This window comes from Vanellus vanellus (genome assembly GCF_965231255.1).
Source record: "Vanellus vanellus genome assembly, chromosome: 3".
Classification (NCBI taxonomy): Eukaryota; Metazoa; Chordata; class Aves; order Charadriiformes; family Charadriidae; genus Vanellus; species Vanellus vanellus.
The window spans coordinates 12,489,066-12,512,988 of NC_138907.1; the positions used below are offsets into that span (position 1 = coordinate 12,489,066).

General features: G+C 41.4%; 1 protein-coding gene across 1 annotated transcript in view; it reads left to right on the top strand.

The window, feature by feature from the left end:
- Positions 1-245: 245 nt before the first annotated feature.
- Positions 246-23,923, top strand: part of PELI1 (pellino E3 ubiquitin protein ligase 1) — a gene marked incomplete at its 3' end in the record, with an annotated part of 45,614 nt that continues 21,936 nt past the window's right edge. The window contains exon 1 of the mRNA XM_082480924.1: positions 246-429. The remainder of the gene's footprint in view (positions 430-23,923) is intronic.

Consider the following 23,923-nt stretch of genomic DNA (forward strand, 5'->3'; position numbering starts at 1 on the left):
AGGGAGGAGGAGGTGGGGAGAGGGCGTGGCTGCGGCCGCGTGAGGCGCGGCGCCCCGCCTCCGCCGGTGGGGTGGGCGAGCGCGCGGCGGTGGTGGTGGCTGAGGCAGAGGCCGGTGCGGCGCGTTGAGGCGAGGCGAGGCCAAGCGAAGCGAAGCGGCGGCTGTGGTGAGGGCGGCGGAGCCGGCGTCCATCGGGTTCTTCTCTCTGGCTCGCTTCCCCGGCCCGTCGCTCGCAGACGTCGCAGCCCGCGGGGGGCCGGGAGGGGGGGAAGCGCTGCGGAGGCTCCTTCCCCTCCGCCCGCCGTGAGGAGACGGGGGACGACGGCTTGAGGCTGCCCCTTCCCCCCCGCTGCGCTCCCGGCCTCCGCCTCGGGGAACTGCGACTGCCGGCGTGGGGTGCCTCTTCCGCCTGCTTCCTTCCTCCCTGCGGTGAGTATCGCGTCTGTCGCGACTGAGCGCCTTGTCCCCCCGGCCCGTATCGCCACGGGGGGGGGGAGGGTGGGCTGGGGGCCTGCTCGCTTCCCCCGCCACCCTGCGCGCTTTGTGCGGCCCCTCCGCAGCGTTCCCTTTCTGGTGCTGTTTTTAAAATAATTCTCTATTTTTTTTTTCCGGGGGGTTTGGGAGTTTGTTGTCTTTTGGGTTTTGGGGGGTAGTGGTGTCCTTTCTGTGTGTTTTTTTTCTTTTTTAATCCCCCCCCCCCCCTCCCCGGAGTTGGCTCTGGGGCTGGATGTGCCGGGGAAGCTCTTTGTCATGGAGCGGCCTCCCAGCCGCCCGCCCGCGGGAAAAACATCACTTTAAAAACAAAACAGAAAAACCACCAAACCCCATAAGTCAGTGTTTGGACTCCGAGGTTTTTTGTTGAATCCGGGGGGTGGGGTTTTTTTGGCGGTGGTCGTGTTATTTATATTTTTTTTCCGCGGAGGAAAGACACCCCACCTCCCTCCCCGTCCCGAAGTCCAGGCTCCATTTATCGCAGCCCCCTGTGCCGGAGCGTTGAATGGGAGCAGCAGGCAGGCGGGTGAAAACAAAACAAAGGGGCATTTTATTTCTACTGCTCTTAACCTGCAAAATCTTGGTGGGAAAGCTTGCTTTCCTTTCCCCCCTCCGCCCCAGCTCGCCCGAATTCGTTGTTGTTTTACTCTGGAAGAATCCAGTCAGCCGGTAGATAAGTTGTGTCTTTTTAATTTTAAGCTTCTTTGGGGTGGGGGGGGTGGGGGGGGGGGGCGAATTGGAAGGTTTCTCTCCCGTATCCTCAGCCTCGGCTCTTTTGTGAGCAGCCTGCCATCCAGCGCAACTTTGATCGGGTTTTTCTTTTCACTATTTTTCTTTTTTTTTTTTTTTCTTTTTTTCTTCACATAGTTAAATAATTCGGTTTCAGGAAGAGCTAATGGCAGGGGGACATATCTGCCTCTAACAGCCAAGCAGGAGATTTTTAAAAGGCAGGGGAGAGGGAGCAGCGGTTGTGTTTTCAGCTGAATAATTTTTTTCTTCTTAAAAGGGATAACGATATTTTAAAGCAATTATTACATTTTTATAGTGAAAGCTTTTTAATTTTTTATTCTTTCTCTTTAACTACCCCCCTCAAAAACTGCAGCTCTTTCACCTCTGCAAAATGCAGCTTCTAGAATACAGGCAAGCAAAAAGCAGTCTAGCTGTAATGCCCGTGTTTCTGGCCTTACCTTTTAAAGGCCATCCGTTCGTTTTTGCTGGGACACCTCTGCCTTGAAAATGCACTACTTGGCGAGAGAAATTACCAGGCATTTCAGCTAGACAGAGCTGGCGGTTCTGCAGCTGAAGGACGATGGGTTTATTTTTTCCATTTTGAACGTGCGTGGGGGGCAGGGGGAAAACTGGGGGAAAAAAAAGGCCGTTTCCGGTTTCTGTTCAGCAGCTTTTTTTTTTTTTTTTTTTTTTTTTTTTTTTTTTTTTACACAAAGAAGCAGCCAGATGACCTGTTGATGATACATCTTCTGTTGCTTTTTATGCCGAAAGGCGCCGGTAGGTTAGTGGAGATGAAAGCTTCAGCTGAACAAGCTACCCAGATTTTTGTTTCTGTGTGTTGCCGTGTGGTCCGTGTGGCTTTGTAATGTTTTAGGCCGACAATTTAGGAGTGAGTAATGTAGTGCCAAAGTTCAGCTGTCTGCATGGGACACTTCCCCCTCTCCTCTACCCCACTCCCCCCCGCCCCCAAGAAAAAGCCTGGTTCATAGAAAATTGAGCACTTGTATTTGGAAAATTAGACCTTTTTAGTGCTGTGTAAGATAAGTGTCCTAACTCCTTTTGAAGCCATATGAATGGCCAGGCAGGAAGGTTTAGGAATGTGTTTTAGTTGTATATAGGCACCTACTGTGTACCTTAAGCTGAAATGTCTTGTATTTCAAATGACTTAAACTTGTAGGAGCACCTATGTTATGCTGAGTGTAGTCTTGTGAAGTGTGCCTAATGAATGTTTCCGTTCTTACTAAACACTGAAATGTATTTCTCAACACAGCAGGTCACCATGCTAGTGTTCATCTGGGCAATTAAAATTTTGAGTAACTACTAGTATTTCAATTAAAGTGGAATTTAGTGTATAAAGTCTGCTACAACCGTTTTGTATTTTGGTATCAATACTGGTTTCTATTAAGAAACGAGGCATAGAAAACAGGATCCTTTCACTTCGGGATTTATAGCTAGAGACTGTGTTAGTAGATGCAAAATAGAGCATCATCTGCTTGGAGCCAGTGGTATTTAAAGCTCTTATTCATTTGGAAGCAACTAATTACAAGTACATTGTGATATAAAATGTCTTCTCAGACAGCTCTGGTACAGGAAGGCAGAAAACCCGAAGCTGTTTGTAGATGCTAATCCATGCCCTGAGCTAAAAAAAGGAAGAATGAGGGTGTTTTGTGAGAAATGAAAGTCACCTTTAAGTGCATACTTGTACCCGAAATTACACAGTTGATTAGGAATTCCTGCAGGATGCCAATCATTGGAGGTACTTGTTGCTAGCTGGTCACTGTGTGCCTTGCTGGTTGGATCGTAAAAGTTTTGACTGTAGGTGGCATCAAGAGGAAAAAGTCCAGCACTCTTGCTTCCCAGGCGTTCGTTCCTTAATCTCCAGATTCACAAGCTTGCTGACAAACTGTCAAAGGAAGTGACAGCAAAGAGATGGTGTAGGAAGTAGGTCGAGCGCCACTAAATGCTGCTGAGAAAGTTTCAGTGGAAAAAAGTAAGCATGTTTCCATCTGATCTAGTTTCTGTTTCCTTTCAACCTGCTGCTTAACAGGATGCACCGGTAAACCTCATGCTCTTACTGTAGTCCCCCGATTCTACTAAAGTTAATAATACTGCATCCCTAATAGGGCGCAGTTAGTCTGCCTGGATGGAAGGATTCGTGGGGAAGAAGGCACAATAGCAATTTAGTTCCCATCCCATGAGATGCAAATCGTGTTAGCTGGGTAAAGCTGAAGTGGCTCTGTGTCTTCCAGGAGGCTGTGGGCGGCTTGTGGGATGGATTTCCCTCTCCCTGTCCTGCTGCAGGCTCTCCAGTGGGCAGCTGGGGCAATAGGGCAGCATCGTCGCATGTTCTTTGTGGCCTTAATGTTTTTCAGCGGACGTGGCAATTAATAGTCACAAGCGATCATGTTTCTTGTTTAAAGTGTTTGAACTGATGTATTCAAAAACCTGCCTTCCAGGTTAAAAAAGACGAAGTTCTTTGGCATGTTAGAAATCATCCTTAAACTACAAAAAAAGCGCAAACTCTAGCCTGTTGCGGCTTTCTCCTTAAAGCAGTAGAAACTATTGACAATAATCTGATTTGCGGAAAAATTACAGCCTTGCACTAAAAGTACGTTGTTTTCCAAGTAGCCTGTGTTTGTATTGATTTGAAAAAGAGATCTTGCTTCAAATAGGAAGAAGTGCTTCAGTGCTTTGCACGAGTGAGTGCCCAGCTTATTGCCTACCTAGGTGAGCCCTATGCCACGGACTTCTTTTGCTTACCTGTATCATGTGATTTGGAGCACCAAATGTTGCTAGTTGCTCAAAATGACCTTTCTGGAATAATCCTGTAGTCGTGAATGGATGTAAAATAGTTGAGACTACAGGCTGTACAGGAGAAGTCTTTGTCCTCTGCTGGCACTGTCTGCTCATCAATACCGGTCTAGCTCCAGCAACATCTCCTGGCTGGCATACTAGGTATAAATGCTGTGAGGTGGTGTTTTGGGATGTGGGCTCCAGTGTGAACTAGTCAACAGCTTGTTTGATTCAGACTGAATGCAGTGTTTGGTTAAAGATTGATGGTGTCCTGTGGTCCCTGCCATGCAGGAGTGCTGTTCAGTTCATGAATAGGTAATAAAAGTTAATCTGCTGACCTTGTTTCTTAATCTATGCTGCTGAATTCAATCATAGTGACTTGAGCTGCCACCCATGATATGTGCTTACATAAATGCTGAATTTTAGGTCTCACATCTCATGTACTCGAGAGCAGAGCGGACTGAACCTTGCAGTGTGTTTCTGGCTGTGGTTTCAGGATTGGGAGGTACATGGCAGTTGTCAGAGTAGGAGCGGTCAAAACCTCTTACCGTGGTCCTCTAATTATATTCCTGTTGGGAAGAGGATTTGTTTCGTTCACACATTGCAATACTTTCCTGGTTCACCAGGAGAGTATGTTGTAGAAGACTTTGGATGCGTGTCATGCTGGCTCAAAATGCGCTTGATCTCCCTTGATGTTGGCTCTGCATCAATGTCAACCAGATGTTTTTCCCTGCCGACCCTGTTTGTAGCAGATTCATTGCATAAATGTGTTTTTAGAAGGGGGAAAGCATTCCTTTGGGGAGAATTTTTTTTTTTAATAGTACAGAGATATTTGGGCCAGAGAGGTGCTGGTCTGGCTATACTAGGTAGAGTGGGCAATTGTACCATCTAATTGACAAAAGTTAATAAAACTCCCAGATGTAGGTAAGCTATTGCTGTTAGTTTACATATTTGGTATTCAGGGAGATAAGCATGGTGGTTTTGGCAGAAAAGCTTTTGTCATTAGACGCTTTGTTTCCATTTGTCGGTCTGTAACAGTTGCTATAGCATCTGGGGCTCTGCGTTGTAGACAAGTCTATAGTGTAGTGCAGAAATGAACAGCAAGGAAGGTAGGAAACAGCTGAAGTTTAAGAGACTTAAACCAGAAGTGATCTGCTGAATGTTTTTTTATTGTTATTAGGATAGTTGATAATATGAATAGCTACTAGAGAATGCCATTTTGTGGATTGATTGAGGTTTTCAGTGTGGGGGGTATATAAAAAAAAATATTTTGTAGATGCTTGCAAGATAAAGGATTGGAGCAAGCTAGTTGAATAAGATTCTTTGGGCAATAGTTTATTGGAGCTAGGACTTGAAGAGAAGATGGAAAAAAACAAACAAGCAAAACCCCCCAAACCAGAAAAACAATTGCCAATTGATTCATTTGCCTGGCTCTTCTTAGCTGCTTGTATTTCAAGTATGCAATGTTTCTGCAACTATATAACCCTTTGGGCTTCATTACCAACACTTAAAAATGCTCTTTCCTGAACTGGGGTAGCTATTTTCCTTACTTCATGGGCAAGGTGGGGAACAAGAGATCAAATTTGAAGGGACCAATTTGTTGTCTGTTAAGAAGAGTGTTAAGATTTGCCATTGGCATCGGTGGAGCTCAAGGCCTGCAGGAGTTTCTGGAGGCATAGTGAGAGCAAAATTAATGATTTGATTTGAGCATCTCACCCTGTTCTGCTTGCCTCACCAGTGCGCCTGCTTAATTGTCTGTCTGTTGGTCTGAACAGAGAAGTGAGCAACTGGAAAGTAGCAGCTGTTGAGCTAGTGTCTCCCTCCCTTCTGCCAGCTTGTCCTCTAGGATGGTAACCCCTTGACCTGGGTCAACAACATGAATGTCTTTAATTGTTCTTTGGGTCAGGGCAGCCAAACTGGCAACTCTGTGTTAGATCCAGCTTGAAACATTTCCATCCAGCTGGTCATCTTTGTCCAAGAAGTAATCAGCAGCAGCTGGGGCAGCACATGGAGCACCTTGCTGGAACTATGGGGCTTTAGGTCTGGGAACTAGTGTGCCTATGTAGCCTACACATGTGGCCCCCTTAACTATCAAGTCCACTGGGATGCTGTAAGACAACATTAAAATAGGAGCAAAATTAGACTTAGGGTTTCATGTGTTTGTAGTCCCTTTCCTTTTGTTAAGATCATGCCTCTCTGACAGTTACAGATCTGCCCCAAAGCACCCGCTTTACCTGCCCTCAGTTCCTTCTGCTTTTAATGGTCGAGCATTATTAGATAGCGAAGACTGGTTTTTAAAATCGTACAAATTTGACTACTTCACCTGTATTTTCTTTGTCCTAAGACAAATTCTTTGTGTTAAATGATAAAAGTGGTCTCTGAAGAATTCCTTCTAAGAAATCTCAAGGCTCTTCTTCTCTTAAGTTTTAATATGTATACTGAGATTTTTGTCTGATGCTACCTTGATATCCTTTCCACTTATCTGAAGCAACTGTAGTTCACTACAATATTTTTACAAGAATAAATATTGTCTTAATTGTGGTTTAACACAAGGTTCAACTGGGAAAATAAGTAATGGTTCTTTTGTCATATCATGTAGCTGAACTATGTATTTGGTATGAGGTTAGGGGAAAAAATCCAAAATGCATCACACATGGAGGCTTACTATAAAGTAATTTGCTTCCTTTTAAAGAACTTGTTGCTCATTTTCCTTCTTTAATGCACCTCTTGGGATATATTGCTAATTCTAAAAATATGTCAGTTCCGCCATTTCCCACTAATATGTTTTTTCTTTGTTTGGGTTTGGTTTACTTTTTCCCCGAGCCACTTTAAAAACTCCGAGGAATGCTCAACATGGAAGAAAATAAATGCACGTAGGTATTTGAGTTGCTGTATTTAGATCACTGCTGTATTTCAAGGCCAGTAGAAGATAACGTTGAACTTCTGTTCTACAGTGAAAGAGAGTACAGGGGCCTCAACCTTTAGCTAGTGTTGCAGGTAGGGTGTCTGCTTGCTTCCTCTTGGATCTGGCTCCTTTCTCCTGGGCAAGCATGCTGTTTTGAATTTAGAAGAGAAAATGTAACATGCTGCTAAGGATGTCAAAATCTTCTGGCAGAAACTGGGAGAGTTGCTCATGTAGGAAACCAGAGTTGTTGACTATTCACATATGGGAAACCAGAGTTAGGGACTGTTTAGTCAATACTGCTATTTCCATGTTCATGATCAAACTTTGATGGCAGTTGGGTTTCAGATTTAGGAATGCCGCTTTCAGAACACCACAAAAGGTTGTATGATGCCCACAAGTGGCGTGCGTCCATGCACGGCTTTCTAGGGGATGTTTTTCCTTAAACCAGGTATACTCTAGTATAATCTGTCTTCTGCACTTCAGTTGCAGGTGGCCCACTCCTAGCCCTATGACACAACCTAGGCTTGGATGGCCAACAGAGATGAGGCTGGTAAACTTGGGCTGGAGAGGAGGAGGGATGTCGCTTGTTGTACACTTGTTAATGATTTAGTATGTTCAAGTGACTTACTCTTTTGTCCTCTTTCTCTCTTTAAAAGAATGAATTAAAGCTGCATATAAAGGCCATCTCTATTTTTACCCAGAAAGTGTTTCCGGCTTGTTCTCACATTGGATATAGGTTTTGTTTAATTAGCATTGTAATGTTAAAAATATTTTAACATCAGTAGTGATGATTAGAAGTTGAATAGTTAGAGGGGAGAAAATAATAGTCAAATTGTAAAACAAGTCATGGTGGTAAAAGCTTACTTCAACACCTGCTATTTGTCTGTGTTAGGGGGATATTTGTTTACTGTACCTTCAGCAAAGAGCTGGGAGAGATCCAACTCAAATTCCCTGAAACTTAATGGCAGCAATCAGTAACAACTGCTTTTTAACAGGGAAAAGATCTGAACTTTTTTTTTTCCTGTTTTTCAGCTAGGTAGCGCAGAGAACCAGAAGGTCCAAAGGTAGGCTCCTAGAGTATTCAATTTGTTGTTCTTCTCGGGTGATAATGGTAGTGCTGACACTTTAGTAAGGACTGTTTCCTGCTCCAGTCTGCTGTCCCTGCACCTCTTGGAGTGAAACCATTGCGGATGTTTTTATATACATATAGATAAACCATATATATAAAAACCGTGTATATATATATATCTGTGCACTTCATACGCTGGGATTAGCAGACCAAGTTTAAGACAAATTATATTGTAATGTGTATTAACCTGAAAACAGTTGATCACCTTTGTGCTTAGATGACTTTCCTGGCCAAGTCATCTCCTCTTGATTGCTCTGGTAGGTGGATCTATCATACTGAATCTTTGTTTCTTTTATTATTTTTTTTAATAAGGTAATTACTATGCTGCTGATAGCCCACATCTATTGTTATAGCATTCATTTGGTGCTGTATATGAAATATCATTCCAGTAAAGCTTTCCCTTTTGGTGCAGCATGAACTGTTGCTTGTTGGTTAAGGTTTCTGTAAACTACTCAAGGTTATTGCAGAGGGCTGGAGTGTACAATGGCGAGGGTAGCAGCTGAGTTGTTTTTTTCTTTTGTGTTTTTTTAAAAGAAGTGATGCATTATTCTGTTGAGGCGGTCAGCCACCTGCTGAAGTTGAGGAACTCAACTTGATCATGCAAACAGATAGATGCACAAGTAGCTTTTATTTTTATCCATTTACTTTTTTTTTCTTGCATGTGTGCATGTTTTTACAGTCAGTACTGTGGGCAGTGTATTAGCTTTGTCTGAGGCTTTCTGAGCAGCAGATGTCAACACAGAGTAGGTCCTTGTACCTCTTGCTGCTGGCTGAGAAAGGCCAGGATGCCGTAGTAAAATGTGGGGGCTTATAAGCCACTTAACAAGCCACTTGTGACTTAGATATATCAACTGCTTTTGAATTTCTATGCCAATATATGTACAATATTTATTTTTTTCCCCTCATTGAAATAACTATTCATGTTTCACTGTTCTGAGATATGCATAGTTAGCAAGGGAAACCCCTACCTCTAGAGGGAAAGTGTTACAAGTATTTTTCCTGCAATCTGTCACTTACTGTAACTTTGGGGAGGAGCTCATTTAAGTTGGCAGTGTCTAAACAGGAGCAGAGATAGCAGCCTGATCCAAAAGATGAGGGAAGGGTGAACCTTTTACCTTAAAGCCAAGAAGGACTAGTCCCAGGGAGAAATGAAGAGCTTATTTATTGTGTCAATAAGCATGTGTAGCAACCGGCTGGTGACTTTCAGTCTCTTAAGAGTCCAGAATAGAAAGTATTGTAGGCTGCTATTTTGTCTCTATTAATGAGGAGAATTAACAGTCAGATTTGTCTGGCTGTTTTGGTATATATTTCAAAACCTCAGTCATCGAGAAATAGCGGTTTTAAAGATCTAGATAGTCCTTGCCTTATGTGTAGAGTGAGATGGCATGAGAAGTTTCTTGCCTTGCTCTAGGCAAATGTCAAGTGCGGCATCACCTGTTTTCTCTGGCTCTCCAGTTTCCCAAGGTAGGGCTGGGGCTGTGATCCTTCTGTGCCAGCACCTCATACTGGCTTTAAAGACAGAAGGGATGTGTTCCCTCCTGAATCCCTGGGAGCTGCGGGGAAGGATGTGTAAGCCCTCCCACGTATATAGAAAACCTAACAAAGCTCGAATTGTGTTCCAGTCTCCTGTCCCACTAGGAATTTGGTGTATGGGAGGTGGCTGGGAGAGGAACCTGTGTGCTGGGGTGATGGATGATGTCTCCAAAGTCCCAGATGGGTGTTAGACTCATCTCACCTTTTTTTTTGTCCTTATTTTAATAAAGGTAAGGAACTCAGAGGTGTGTTGGTGCTTAATTTGCTAATGTTGGGAGGCTGCTACAGAAATGGGAATTAGTACTCCGTTACTAATCAAATCTTGCTCTGATTTGAGGCGTGTAAACTAATGAAGCACCAACAAACATGAAGGTGGGTGAAAAAACTGATAGTGCAACATGAGTTCCCTGAGTTCACGCTTCCCATTTCTTTCTACTGCTTCCGCTGTGTCAGATGTTTAGAAGTGTCAGCGTGACCAAAGACCAGATACAGAGCTTATCTGTTGCACAAGCCTGATGCTAAGGAGGAAAGAGTGATTTGGAATATGGGGAGGTATAACATCTGTTAGTAACCTTTGTCACAAATGGAATGGATTATAAAATGACAAATACTGGTTCTCTGCCAATTGGCATATGCTCAATTCAGTATTGCACAAAGCACACCAATTAGATTTAATACAAATGTTCCCTCAGAAAGATCACCTTGATTTAATTTTTTTTTCAGATGCATAAAGTAGAAATGGTCTGAAGCTTTCTGTTTGTTCTTTAAAGACTAAGTGCTATATTTCTAGCTCTTGGCAGACATTGTCCACAAGTACTTCATGTTCCATTGGGCTTTTGCCAAATTTAATGTACTGTGTGTACTGAAAGCATCAAAACCAGACTTACTTTAATTTTAGATTTTACAGCTACCATTATTGATTTTTTCCTAGAGCTGTTCCATCCGATCTGCTATCGTTTTAATTTCTTTTCCCTGCAGGAATTTGGAGAAGGATCTTGACAGTCTTTATTTGTGTGGCTAGGGACTGTTTATGGGAGTGAGAGCTGTAGATCAGACGTCTGTGCAGTGGCCAAACTCTCCATTTATAGAAGCTAAATCAGCACACTGCATTATTTGTGAACGCCTGTCTTTAATACTGACTGGTATGCTGTGACTAAGGATAGCGTTATAAACAAAGTCCATCAACTGTCTTTCAAGAAACTTGAATTTTATAAAAACCTGAGATGGGAAAGGACTGTTAAAATCAGCTAAACATACTGAAAACTGTGAACTTTCATTTTGCAGTGCTCACATGATGTATGAATAGAAGTCTGCCCATAAGACCTTGGACTCCAAAGAGACAAAAAAGGGAAGAGGTAGGGGAGAGAAACAGAACACAAGTAGGAGTTACGGTAGGTAGACAAAGAGAGGAAGGAAATAACTGAGGGAAAGAATAGGGTATAGTGCAAAACAGCCAACCAACATGGGCTGTAGCGTTCATAACGCTACAGTCGTCAGGTTTGCTGATCCCTGCATGACAGCTGTGTCTGCTCGCCTCATATTTTGGCTGTTCATCTTTTATTTTCAACCCTCAGGGACAAGGAGCTGTGCATAACCATGGCTTCTGGCCAGGTGGCTCAAAGCCCTCAGAGTGGAGCAGGATTCCCTTCCATTGTGTGGAAGAGCATGGCACTTGGTGGAGCCTGGTTCTTGCCCCTCCACCTCCTTTACTCCTTCTGCAGAGACTCCTTTTATGAAATGACAGCCTGTTTTGACAGCAGGCATCTAAGTGGGGAAGACCCGTGTCTCTTGATACAGAGAGACTTAAAATCCTAAGGACTTCTACACTCCCTATTAATAGTCATGATTGTAATTGAGGTATGTGGGAATTCCTGTTAAGCCTTCATTGAAGGCTTAACCACAGTGCTTTTTGTTAGGCCGAAATTTTATGCTGAAGGACTGAGCGTAGTTTTAAGTCTAACTGCAGTTGTCCAGTCTTCAGCCATAGTTCACAGCTCAGATTCTACTCCATCCTAAGGATGGCGATTAGTCTTTGGAAGCATTACTTAAGCTTTGACAATCTTCAGATACTCTCTCACAGTTTTCAGAAGCTGTATTTTCTATCCTCTTCCTGTCTTCTTATTTAAACTTAGCACACATGTGCTGGAGTCTCTGCTATGGCCTGTTTAATTTCTTTAGTTTAACTTTGCCAAACAGTGCTAGAAGATGCTTTCCCAGCAAGCAACTGAAAGACCAATGTGGAAGAACTAGTGGTAGAAGAGTTTTTGTAACTGGACCCTAAGATATGTTAATGTTAGTATATGCCAAGTTCTATTATAGCAATTGGTTATGGAAGTAACTTGCATTAATCTTGGCAGATAAACTGTGCCTCATTTTTGCCTCCCAAAAATATTTTGATGATTTTTGTCTTGTTGTTGTTCCTCATAAGAGGTGGTGGTGCTACATCTTGCCGCAGAACTGAGTAGGCTAATGGTGCTTTTGTCTCTTATGTTGTTCCGAATCCTAGACCCCCAAGTGTAGCAAAAACTGTAACAGAAATCTTGTCCTATGGAGAAATGTACAGGAAGTGACTAAACCTGATGAAGATAGAATAAAGGGTTGTTGCAAGTCTGCTTTTGTAACTGAGACAGAACTTGAAATTTTTAGTTTATTGTCGCCACTGTTCTTTGTTTTCAAGCTTAATTTTCAAACATCCTTCATATAAGCTTAGTATTAACTCAGTATGCATGCTAATAAGATTATTGCTGTACTAAGCTGTGTTTTGCTGATGAATGTAGCTTTTGTTACCTAAAGGAACAAAATAAGTTGAATAGAAGAGAGAGTATGAAGAAAACAAAAATTAGCTCCAAAGTTAAGAATCTGTTCCCTTGTTTTTCAAGATTAAACACAGCTTTTAAGTGCTGAGGAGGAACAAAGTCATCTCACTTAATTAGTCCATGCATTAAAAAAAAATGTAATTTTGCTCTTTTTCTGGAAATGAACATAAAGTCCGCTACATGAAAGATGGTTCCAGTTCTCTGTTTCTCTCCTGCGTTTAGGTGCCTGCACGGAACCTAGTAAATCAAATTGAGGAAGGGATCGGGGTGTGAATCTGTGGACACCATGGTTGTGCAAAAACCTTACGTCATCTAAACACAGGGAAGCAGGCAGGACCCCTGCTTTTGCAGGCAGTGATATTTTATGCTGCCTTAAAATTGCTTTAACCACAGAATCTGCTACAAGAAAGTGGTTACAGCTAAGTGCACGCATTCCCGCAGGTCGTGAGAATAGGTGATAAATAATAGTTCTGGTGATGCAGTGCTTCTGTCTTTGCGTGCAAAGCTCATGCCTCTGCCCTAGTGGTTAGGTTTGTCAATGAATAGAAGGATTTATTTTGGAAGGGAACTCTGGAGATATCTGACCCAGCTCACCCTACTCAAAGTAGTTTGTAGTTAAAGCCAGTTCTTTCATCCCTTTATTTTGCATGGTTTTGAATAGCGTACAGGCAAGGTGTCTGCTGACAATACTTGTCTAATGCTTCCCTGCAACTGTCAGTCTTCTGTAAATGTAAAACTTAGACTTACCCTGGACATGGTTTTAATTTTCAGTAAATCTGGAGCGTGCTGAAACCAACTGACTGATAACTGTATTACTTGAATAATTTTGAACAACTGAGTTTTTGAGTTGCTCTGTACTGGGAATACTGATTGGACACAAGACCATGTGCTATGTTCAAAGACGTGTTATTCATGCTTTCCTCAAAATGGGTTTATTCCAATAGACACTCAGCCAACATTGATAAACCTCCACAAAACCATTCTGTACAGTGGCTGTGAGCAACAGGTAGGCTTCCCACCTCTGCCTCTCCCAGCTGACAGTTTTCAATTGGTGATGCTCGCTGTTTGGTGCTAATGTGGATGGGGCTTAACCATATGGTCTCGCTCTCACTTTCTCTCGCAGTGTTGAAAAATGTTGTCCTGTCTGCACTAGCAGCTAACTGATCTGAACCCATTGTTGACAGCCACCATCATCAACAGGTTATTTTCCCTCTGCGAGCGTGGCTTTTGATTATGTATCGTAAATCCAAGTGGAAGTGCGGTTACAATCTCACGGTTCTTGGACACGGTGAGTTTATTTCTACACAGTTGCTCTAAGAGAACAAACTTTTCTACTCACACCTGAACTTCTCTATATGAAAAATTTGAAGAGAAAATTTAGTAATTACTTCTAGAATTCCCTCAGAACAGCCCTTTTATTTACCTCTTTAAGATTTTGATTTAGATTAGCTGCAAGAATTATAAGTGTAGAACAATACAAAGTATTAGTATTGTCTTGCTGTTACTGTCCACAGTGGTATTTGTTCTCTAAACTTTCTTTAAAGTAAGTGGAGAGAGATTGCTTTAAGTTGCTCATCGGACAGCATCTCTCTACAGCAACTACCCCCAGCTTTTGTAAAACTGCAGATGATCATACTAGAGAGGTGGCTGCTAAGCCTTACCAAATTGTACTTTGATGTGCCCTAATGATGGATTTTTTACTGAAGGCTGTTTCCAGAGGCTCAAAGCTGGTATAATATTTACTGCTTGCTGAGAGCGATGCCTTCTCCCTCTCATCTCCCTGGCCTGTGCACACACATAGCCTCCCTTCCCAGACCCAAGTTGTGCAGCCCCGCACCCTTCTTTGCTCCAGATCTGCTGACCAGAATTTGTCCATGAGCTGACTTTTCTCACTAACCCAAGAGAAACAAATTTATTAACAGGTGTTTTCTGACAGGTTCAGGGAACTGTGTCTTAAGTTTCGTCATCAGACTGACTATATACCTTTCTGTTGTGTTAGGCTGAAAATTCTTGCATTACTTTCTGTAGCTTTGTCTGTGAATATGGCTGTGGCTTGTTCTTTTTCCTTAGCCCTCTGGTTTGAGGACAACGGCTGCTGCCTCCTCTTGCTGTTGCTTGCACCAAAGTAATAATGCGGTGTTGTGAGAACATCGACTTTTCCTTGCTTGGACCAGTTTTCATACCAAGTTAATGCTGGTGAAATTAAGAGTACAACTTCGAGTACAGTGGGTGTGATTAATAGTGAGAAGACTCTTGGCATTATAACTCTGAAAATGTTTACAGTTTTCTTTTACATCTCGGGGGATTGGGGCAAATAGGCATGAGATGGTAATCATAATAATGTTTTTCATGATCAAAGATATCAGTACTTCAATGGCTGCTATTTTTGTTTAAACTGCCAAAGTCCTAAAACTGGTTATGAGCAGTCAGTATTGGTGGTTAATGGCCCGAAACATTTTAAGTACACAAAACTCTCCTTCGTTATTTATTTCACATGAGTTTGCTGACTTGAATTCATGCTGCTGGGTTTTCTGTGAAGTTTCTGTCATGAGTGAATTCTTTCTTCAAAACTACTTAAGTCTGCCGGTGCATTTTGAGGTGGACCTCATCAGATAGTACAGTATGGTCTGGAGCTTTAATAGTACTGTAGCTGCTAGAGCTTTGTTTTATCAACTCTAGTCTCATCTGTTAGGAAGAAGTTTCTCTTTAATGAAATATGGTGGGTCAGAGGGGGCTTAACCATGTTCAAGTACTTGTGTATAAGCCAAAATACTTGCAAACAAACTTGTAAAACTGTCATTCCGGAAGAGTTGTGGAACACATAGTTGAAGCTGGTGGCTTAAGAAGCTGGAAGGTATCTGGCATTTGAGTGCTTCATCTCTTCAGACAAATAGTACACAACTTGAATACTATAACTGACATTGAGCATTGTCTCCGATGGCACTGTAATTATTCTGAATGTCTGGGGCTTATCCAAAATCAGAGTGGTGAATTAAATTACACGTCCAGCCCAGATCTGCTCTAGTACAGTCTTGCTTAGGTAGGCCGATAGCGATCTTGCTTATGTCAGTTAATTCGGTTGGCTTCAATGCAGTCGAATCCTTACTTGCACCTGCATAATTAGGCTCAGGTATCAGGTTTGGTGAGGTGACCTGGTAGATAAACTAAAGTCCAAATTCTTGTTTTGTTCCTTTTCTGTGCTAAGTATGCTCTTACTTTTTTCCTTTTTTTTTTTTTTTTTCTTTGCATAGCGGGCCTAGAAACAAAGCCCTGCTGTTCAATACAATCGATCATCTGTTAAACAGATGAGCTACAAACCTTGGTTTTATTTTTTTGAAACATTCTGAAGGCTTAATATAATAATAAAAAGAGAGAGAGAATTCAGTCTGTTGCTACATTACTGTGCCAGGAAATAATCCTTCCTCCCTGACCAGTTCTTTAGCTGTTCCAGCCATGGTATGATGTAGTTTTATTTTTTTTAACAATGGCTTTATTTAGATTATCCTTTTAACTAATGGTTTTGGCACACTTTAAAAAGACACTTAAGGAAGAGGATCTTGTTGCAGTATTCCACTCTGGGCTAAACTTACAGGCTGCAAGTATTTTTTTCTTTTTCTTTTTTTAAATTTAATTGAGATTCTTCATTTGTGCCACAGTAAAAAGCATCTTTGGAGCATGCTGAGTTTGCAAGCAGTTATCCAAAAGGCCAAAGTTTTGTCAAAAGATGTAGTCTTCTCTACATTGGAGCTGTTTTAGATTACTCTGTGCACTTCTTGTCAGAAAGAGATTCCACATTGCTTCCGATTAACAAAAAAACCTTTTCTTTTGATCTTTGATTTCAATTGGCTGCTGCTTCACTGGGAATGTTGATTGTCATATTTCAATGCCCCATTGTGTTAGGTCCTCTGCTATCTTTACTTAACTTTTGTATAGAATCATAGAATTAGTGAGGTTGGAAGGGACCTTTAAGATCATCAAGTCCAACTGTTAACCTACCCTGATAAAAACACCACCACTTCTAAACCATGTCCCTAAGCACCTCATCTACCCTTTTCTTAAACACCTCCAGGGATGGTGAATCCACCACCTCTCTGGGCAGCCTATTCCAATGTTTAATAGAAATAATATGTTTAATAGAAATAGTATGCTGGACCTTTATTTTTGCAGGTAAAGACAAGTCTTGCTGCTTCAGTGTATACAACTTAGTGCTATTGCTTTGCAGAGAGGGGTTGCAGCCTTTCTTTTTCTCTTTAATCCAATTTTTACTTTTTTAGTTAGACTTCTATATCAAAAGTTAAGGAATTAGTACCGTGCTATAACTTCTGGGGAAACTCAGATATTAAAATCTGTTGTTAAAAAATTGGTAAGTAACACGTGGGGCTTTTGGGATGGAAATCACATTTACTGTGATTGTTTTAACCTTTTCATTTTGCTGAGTGAGCAAGGGTGACTTGAAAAGACAGGTCTATCTATAAAAAGGAGTGCAGTAATTCCTAAACTTGCACCCCTTAGACTCAGTCATGCTGTTAAAAGAAGGCCTTAGGACAAATACAAAGGCAGTACTCCCACAGTTGGACTTCTGCAAATCCTAGTCCAGCATTTAGGAGCATGCTTAGTTTTAATACCGGAAGCAGTAAAAAAATAGTGTGCTCTAGCAAAACTGGGAATGTGCAGTTATTCCCAGGAGTGGCAATTTGCTCCACAGGCGCTGAGCTCTAACCCATGGTTCTTGTTGGGCCAGTTTTGAGACTGAAGCTTTGTGTAAACAGTTGTGCTCCTGCACTTTGACAATGATGTTTGTATCCTTTTCTTAAGAATTTTGTTTTAAAACTGAATGATTCTTTATTTGTTTCTCATTTCTAATATGACATAGATACTATAACTTTGTTAGGTTTTTAAATATGATTAAAAGTATATAGCTATGTAACTGGTCGCAGACTGGTTTTAAAGTGAAGACTTTAGAAGATAGGGGTTTTGTATTTGCCTGTTTCTATATGGGTTTTGGGGGGTTTAGTTTGTTGATTGCTTTTTTATTTCTGCAATTAAAATGAAGTTCTTCTGTTCTAACCAGGAAAGAACTTCAGACAGTTTGGAAGTGGTTACTAAAACTGAAACGCTTCACCTCAGAAACCAATCAAATTATTTGAGCTGATATACTCCTCGTTTCGTTGGTTAGGGAGTGCTCTATTGTTGTGCTCTGTGTTGATTGCACTTGAGTTGTTTGGTGCTGCTGATCTCCCATCCTTTTGTCTTAACAGTCATATTTACAGACAAGGAATAAGTATTATAAAAGAGAGGCTAGAGCAGGCTGAGCTTGTGACAACGCTGTATTTATTTGTATAGTTCAGAGTTTATTTTGGGGACACAGAGTTCACACACTTCCATCAGTGAAATGCTAAAAGTACAGAATGACTTCAGAGTTTTAAAGAGTCTTAAATACAACAGCGGCTGCGAAGCCAGCAGAAGTCTTTTCTTTCCTTTATGTTTATAGAATATTTATTACTTCTCCAGCTGGTGTTGAAGCTGCTGAAGTGAGACTGAGCATGCTTGAAAACTTGTTTTTTGAAATTCTGACTAAAAAACCTGCCACTGAGTAACACAGAGGCAATACATGCTGCTAAGGCAGCAGCTTGCCTATTAATTGTCTCGGTTGATCAGCCTGAACAAACTCACAGTCTTTGTCCTACTCGCCTGCATAAACTCATTCTGGTTGTTTAGTGTCAAGTTGGCTGCACTGACTTTGCCATATTGGTAGTTCTTTATTTAGTAGGTGTGTTTTATAGTTAATTACTTGAATTGGCTTGCTTAAGTGTTTTCTTTACTTTGAATTTGTGTTGGTCCAGGAGCTTGAACGTGGTTGGGCATCTCTGCTGTGTCTGGGTAGTAACTTAACGTGCGCTGGGTTGCTTGTGACTGTTTGTACCCTCTGCTGTGATATGGTGTTCTTCTGCTCCACAAACAGATAGTGTGAGAAATCCTTAAGCAGGAGGGTAACTAATGACAAGCAGAAAATTGGATGTGAGCAGGACTTCTACAAACCTTTATGAATGCGTGTGAACGAGGCACTGCTCTGCTCAATATGAGCAGCTGTTTGTCATTTGGAAAAATGTTCATAAACAATGTCAGCCCTGAGAGGGCTGGTCTGACCCTAAAAACTTGCAAAGATTACTTCTGAAGAGCCAGATTTCTTGGAATGAATCAGTCTGCACTGAACAGCTGACTAAAAAAGGGCAAGTGAAACAGCTCCTCCATACTAGATTATTACCGTTAATTTTACCATACTAGAAAAACAGGACTTAAGGTTTCTGTGGTACGCAGAGGTGTGCTTGCAGATACCCAGACAGTAGCCTGTATGGAGAGCTGGAGTGCGCACTGGGAGTTAAAGTGGAGCCTTCTCTCAACCTCTTTCTCAAGACGCAGAAAGAAGTCTGTATTACAATTCTACAACTACCTGAAAGGAGGTTTTAGAGAGATGGGAGCTAACCTCTTCTCCCTGGCGACAAGTGATAGGACAAGAGGAAACGGGTTCAAGTTATGTCAGGGCAGGTTTAGATTGGATATTAGGAAGCATTTTTTCACTGAAAGGGTTATTAAACATTGGAATAAGCTGCCCAGAGAGGTGGTGGATTCACCATCCCTGGAGGTATTTAAGAAAAGGGTAGATGAGGTGCTTAGGGACATGGTTTAGAAGTGGTGGTGTTTTTATCAGGGTAGGTTAATGGTTGCACTTGATGATCTTAAAGGTCCCTTCCAACCTCACTGATTCTATGATTATATTAATCAGTCACTTTGGTTAATAAATAAGTGCATGCTGTAAATCAGGTGAAATTGATTTCAAAACAGTCTTGAGTACTACTGTGTTCCGAATCGTCTGGTACTGTTTAAAAGTTACTCAGTTGTGGTGCTGTCAAAACTGCGACTTTTTGTGGCTATATGCACTTTTCCATGTATTTGCCCAATGGTGTTTCCTATTTCCTGAATGAAGAATTTTTTTCTTTGGGAGAAAATGAGTAATTCTTTACTGCTGAAAGCCTGCCTCTCACTGCTTACAGGTACAAAGCGCAAAGCCAAGGTAATTTCTAAAGTGAGTTTGAAAATGTTAAGATACTTTTGCATTTATTTTTGCATGTCAGAAATGCCTCAAATGGGAGAGAGACATAGATTTTTCTTTCATGCGCATGCTAATTCAAATTTAGCCCAATCTGTAACTGCTCAACTACACCTGGTTTTTAGACTACTTCAGGTAACTTTGAAATATGAGCTGGTATCCACAGAGAACATCAGTCCTAGCTGGGGTACAGCTTTAAGCATGTGTTTTTTCAGAAGAAAAAGTTATTGAGCTACTTCACTTGAAAATAACGTTATGGGGGAAATAAGTAAACTTGCACTGGATGATGAGAAATACGGTGCACTTGTGTCCCCAAACCTCAGTTTTAGGAATCTTATCAATATCTAGGCCAAATCTTGAAGGTTTGCATTCAGACAGAATTCTGTTGAGTTTGGTGGATCAAGGAAGAACGTTTTTTTTTGTGTGGTTTTTTTTTTTTTTTTGTCTTCAGGAGCTCTTTCCTCAATGGTACAATTACTGAGAGTCAAATTGCTGTCAGGCTAATAGAATTTCATTAGGGTTAGTGATGTGACCTAACATCATTGAGAAAGCAAGGACAGTCCATGAAACTATTGGCTGAACGTTTTAATGCTGTCTGGCAGCAGCTGCCCATTTTGACTATTGCTGGAAGGTGCTCTGCCACAGTGACCATCAGTATCCCTGTACTCTACCAATTTAAAATTGCTTTTGTCTTCATATGCTAGATTTATCTGACTTTTTTTTCTTTCCTTGGTGACATTCTCCGAGCAGACAAAAAGCAATAGAGATTCTGGAGAGTATGGTTATTTTAAAAAACAAACATGCCACTATCTTGGTCCAAAAATACCTGTTGGTGTTTATCGAAAATGTATCTTATGACCCACATGCTTGAAAATACTTTTTCATCAGAGTTTTTCTGGTTGTAACTGAAGACTGTAGTAACTTAAAAGTTGTCATATTCAGCCAGATACCTTCTCTTATTTGAAGGTAACATTTTTTCTGTATGCATAGCAAATTGAAAACTTGAAACTAGTGACACCTTGAGAACTTCCAACTCCAAGCCAAATGTTAAACATAAGTTTCCTTAGTTCTTAATTACAGCTGGACTGTATGGACAGACCAAAGTCTCTTGGATCTCTATAGAAGTAGTACAGCTTCATCGCCATGGCTGAGGTATTCTGTTGCTGGCTTCTTTTGCTGAGAGTATATTTGGCACAATAATGCCACATGTCATATGTGGCAAGAGCCAAGAGTACCTACCAGCTCTCTCCTTGTACCTGTAAACGAGAAACTGGATTCCTGTCTCACCCAAGGAGTAAAATTCAGGATGACATCCCCAGCACTGAATTCTTATGACTCCTTGAGAGTGACCTTTTCGTTGTTAGGTGTTAGTGCCCACGTAGAGGTAAAGGAAAAGTGCAACTGCCTGTTTATTTTTATAAGCAACAAACCTCTTATCCAAATTGGATTAGAAGTGTAGGAAGTAAAGTATTGCTCCTCTATAGATGTGCTAAATTGTGTGCTGCCCATGGGATTATAAAGGAAAGAGAAAGATATAATTGAATAGCATGGGATTTTTTTTCTCCGATTGGTATCAAATTAGGAACAGGTAAGTGATGAGGAGGTGGAGGAAATGTTTGAACTTTGTCCTGTTTGAATTGCTGGCTGTAGGAGGTGCTTAACATGGAAACTTATGTGTGCAAAAAGTTAGTTTGTGTTTATGTATAAATACAAGTTGTATTAGCATAAAATCTGGTTAACTTTACTCATTAAGACACTGCTTTTAATGTACTCGGAGAGATATCAATATACCTATGTATGCATAGGTGTATGCAAAGTAATCAATTCTTGTTCTCTTGGGTTGTTGCCTAAAGTAACCTTTGTTCTGTACCTTAGCTCGAACAACACTATTTAAAATATTCCTAAACAGACATGCTCGAATGTCAGAAATAAAGGAAACTGAGGTACTGGACCAGCCATTTACGTGTAGGGCTGTAATATATCCCATCTGGCAACTGTAAAAACCTGACACGTGGCTGGCAGAGAGTAGGCAAATTTCTGACAGCTCTCCAGAGGTATGTAGGTCATTTGCTTTTATATGTAAATGATGGAGGTGGTATGTTTAGAAAGGGCCAGGTTTTGTACCTTATGTAAAGACTGTCCAAAGTTTGAAGTTAGGAGGAGGAAGAATACAGTAAGATGGTACACTTTTTATCAGTGACTTACAAAATATTCAGGTATGAACTACAGAGTTGGGACATTCACGTGCAGAGGAGAGGAGAGCAGTGTGGAGGTCATCCAGCAGGTTGGGTTTTTTACTGGAATTGCAGATGAATTACAGTCAAAATGGTGAGTGTCAAGAGTGTAGTAACAGTGTGGTGAGGAATTTACGATAAAGCAGAGAAACTCAATTGGATAAACTTGGCTTTGCTGCTTTGTGACTTTTCCGAGTGAAAAGGTACTTGCCTTATTTTAAGATATCCATTTGTGTGATGTAGGAGTTGAATAGATACTGTACTGAATAGTTTTTAAACTTTGTTCCTCTTTGGATTTTTTTTTCCTAGAATGTGAGTGTGGGGAGCCAGCCAGTTATAGCTGAATTTCTATAGCCGAATACTTTTTCTGCCCTTTTTTTTTTTTTTGGCTAGTCTACACGAAATGTTTTTCGTCACTGAAAGTGAGGCAAAGATGTGTTAATACTTCAAGTGACTGTCTGTCTTAACTTTCTCTGAAGAAGTCCGTGGTCAAACCATCTAGCTTTGTGGGAATGAAAACTTTCAGGTAATGCAGGTTGAGCTAGTTCTGCTGGAAGGTACCTTAAAAGTTTTGCAAGCAGGAAAACTACATCTTGGAAATGAATTCAAATTGGGCCTCCCCGTTTTTTATTTAGGGGAAACCATAGTACCTGAAGCTTAGTGAATCTGAGTTCTGATGTTCAAAGAACACAGAACTACAGCTAAAAAACTCTTTGAGGAAGTGCTTGTGCATAGCTTAGGTTAATTGAACTTGCATAGACGATATTTGGCTTGCAGAGTTTTAAAGGTTCAGAAATGTTCCTGGAGAACTTAAAAAAAAAAAAAAAAAAAAAAAAAAAAAATCTTTCACAATAGTGGTTTCCAGGTACCTGGGAAACTCAAGTTTACTGTCTTGGAAGGAAGCCTGGTGCAACTACATCTGCGTGTTTCTGACTTAGCAGATGGCTTACATCAGTTTGACCTTTTGGGAAACGAATGTGTTTTCTTCAGAATGATGCATTACCTGTCATCCTTTCAATCTTGGATTTTTAGGAATCCAGCGCGTCTGATGTTTGAGGCTGGTTTTGATCAGCCAGGTGAAGGATCATTTTAAGAGCAGCACAGCTCCTGAATGTCTGTTTCGGGGAATGATTGCTGTGAATAGAGTTCTGTCCCGTCAGTGCTGAACTGCTTATTGGGACACATTTCTGTTGTGAAGCTTGCTGTAAAACACAGGGTATGCTGTGCGTCTCACCCTTTCAAGTGTTTAATCAGCCCAAACAATCTTTGGTGTGGCTACAGCAAGCTCTGTGCAGTAATTTTTGCCAATTGTTTTATTTTAAGCAAATGTTGAATCAAACAGTTATAGGGAGGCTGTGAACAAACATGAAGCTCCAGACTGGTCAGAAAGACTGCTTGTCATGTGCAGTTCCCCAGCATTTGGTACGCCTTTCCTTTTTCCTGAGGGAGCGCACGTCTTAAGAGGCCATCTCATACTTAAAGCTCCCAGTCTCTTGCAGCAATAGCTTGAGAGCTGGGAAGCCAATTCCTGCTTTGAGCAGGAGGTTGGACTAAGTGACCTCTTGAATTATCCTGTGATATCCTTAAGAAGAAAGGAATTGACTCAGCCTCTTGGAAACATGGTAGCATGTAAAAGTCAGTAGTCTTACTGTCCTGTAGGTATTTCTTTATTCCTGCCCGAAATTCCTTTGGCTCATAGTAAGGTTAGCTACGAAATATGTTCTCAGTGCTGCAAGGACTGGGAATCTTGCATGCATTTTTCTTAATGAGGAGTCTCCCCTCTAGGAAGCTGAAAGTACTGAGTTGGTACAGTGCTAAAAGCCATGTGCGCCTACTAAAGCAGAGATCAAACTGAAGACAGAGGGACAGTTGTTTTTCAGTCTGGAGGATGGGATATGCATAGATGGTAACGTGCTGTCCTTGAGTCAAAGAAGGGCTTCCCCAGTGTACCTGAAGAGCAGTCACAGAGAGATCTAAGGGTGGAATAGGGCTTCATAAGAAATGCTCATTAGGTTTGTCTGGTGGCAAAAGATGACTCGTGTCATGGGAAATGCTTCTCTGCAGCGTTGATGATTTTTTGCCTCTCTGTAACTAGGCTACTGCAGCTTCAGTGATGAATTGCTCCACAGTTGCCTAAGGATCACCATGGTGGTTGGATGACAGGCATTTTAGAGTTGGCAAATC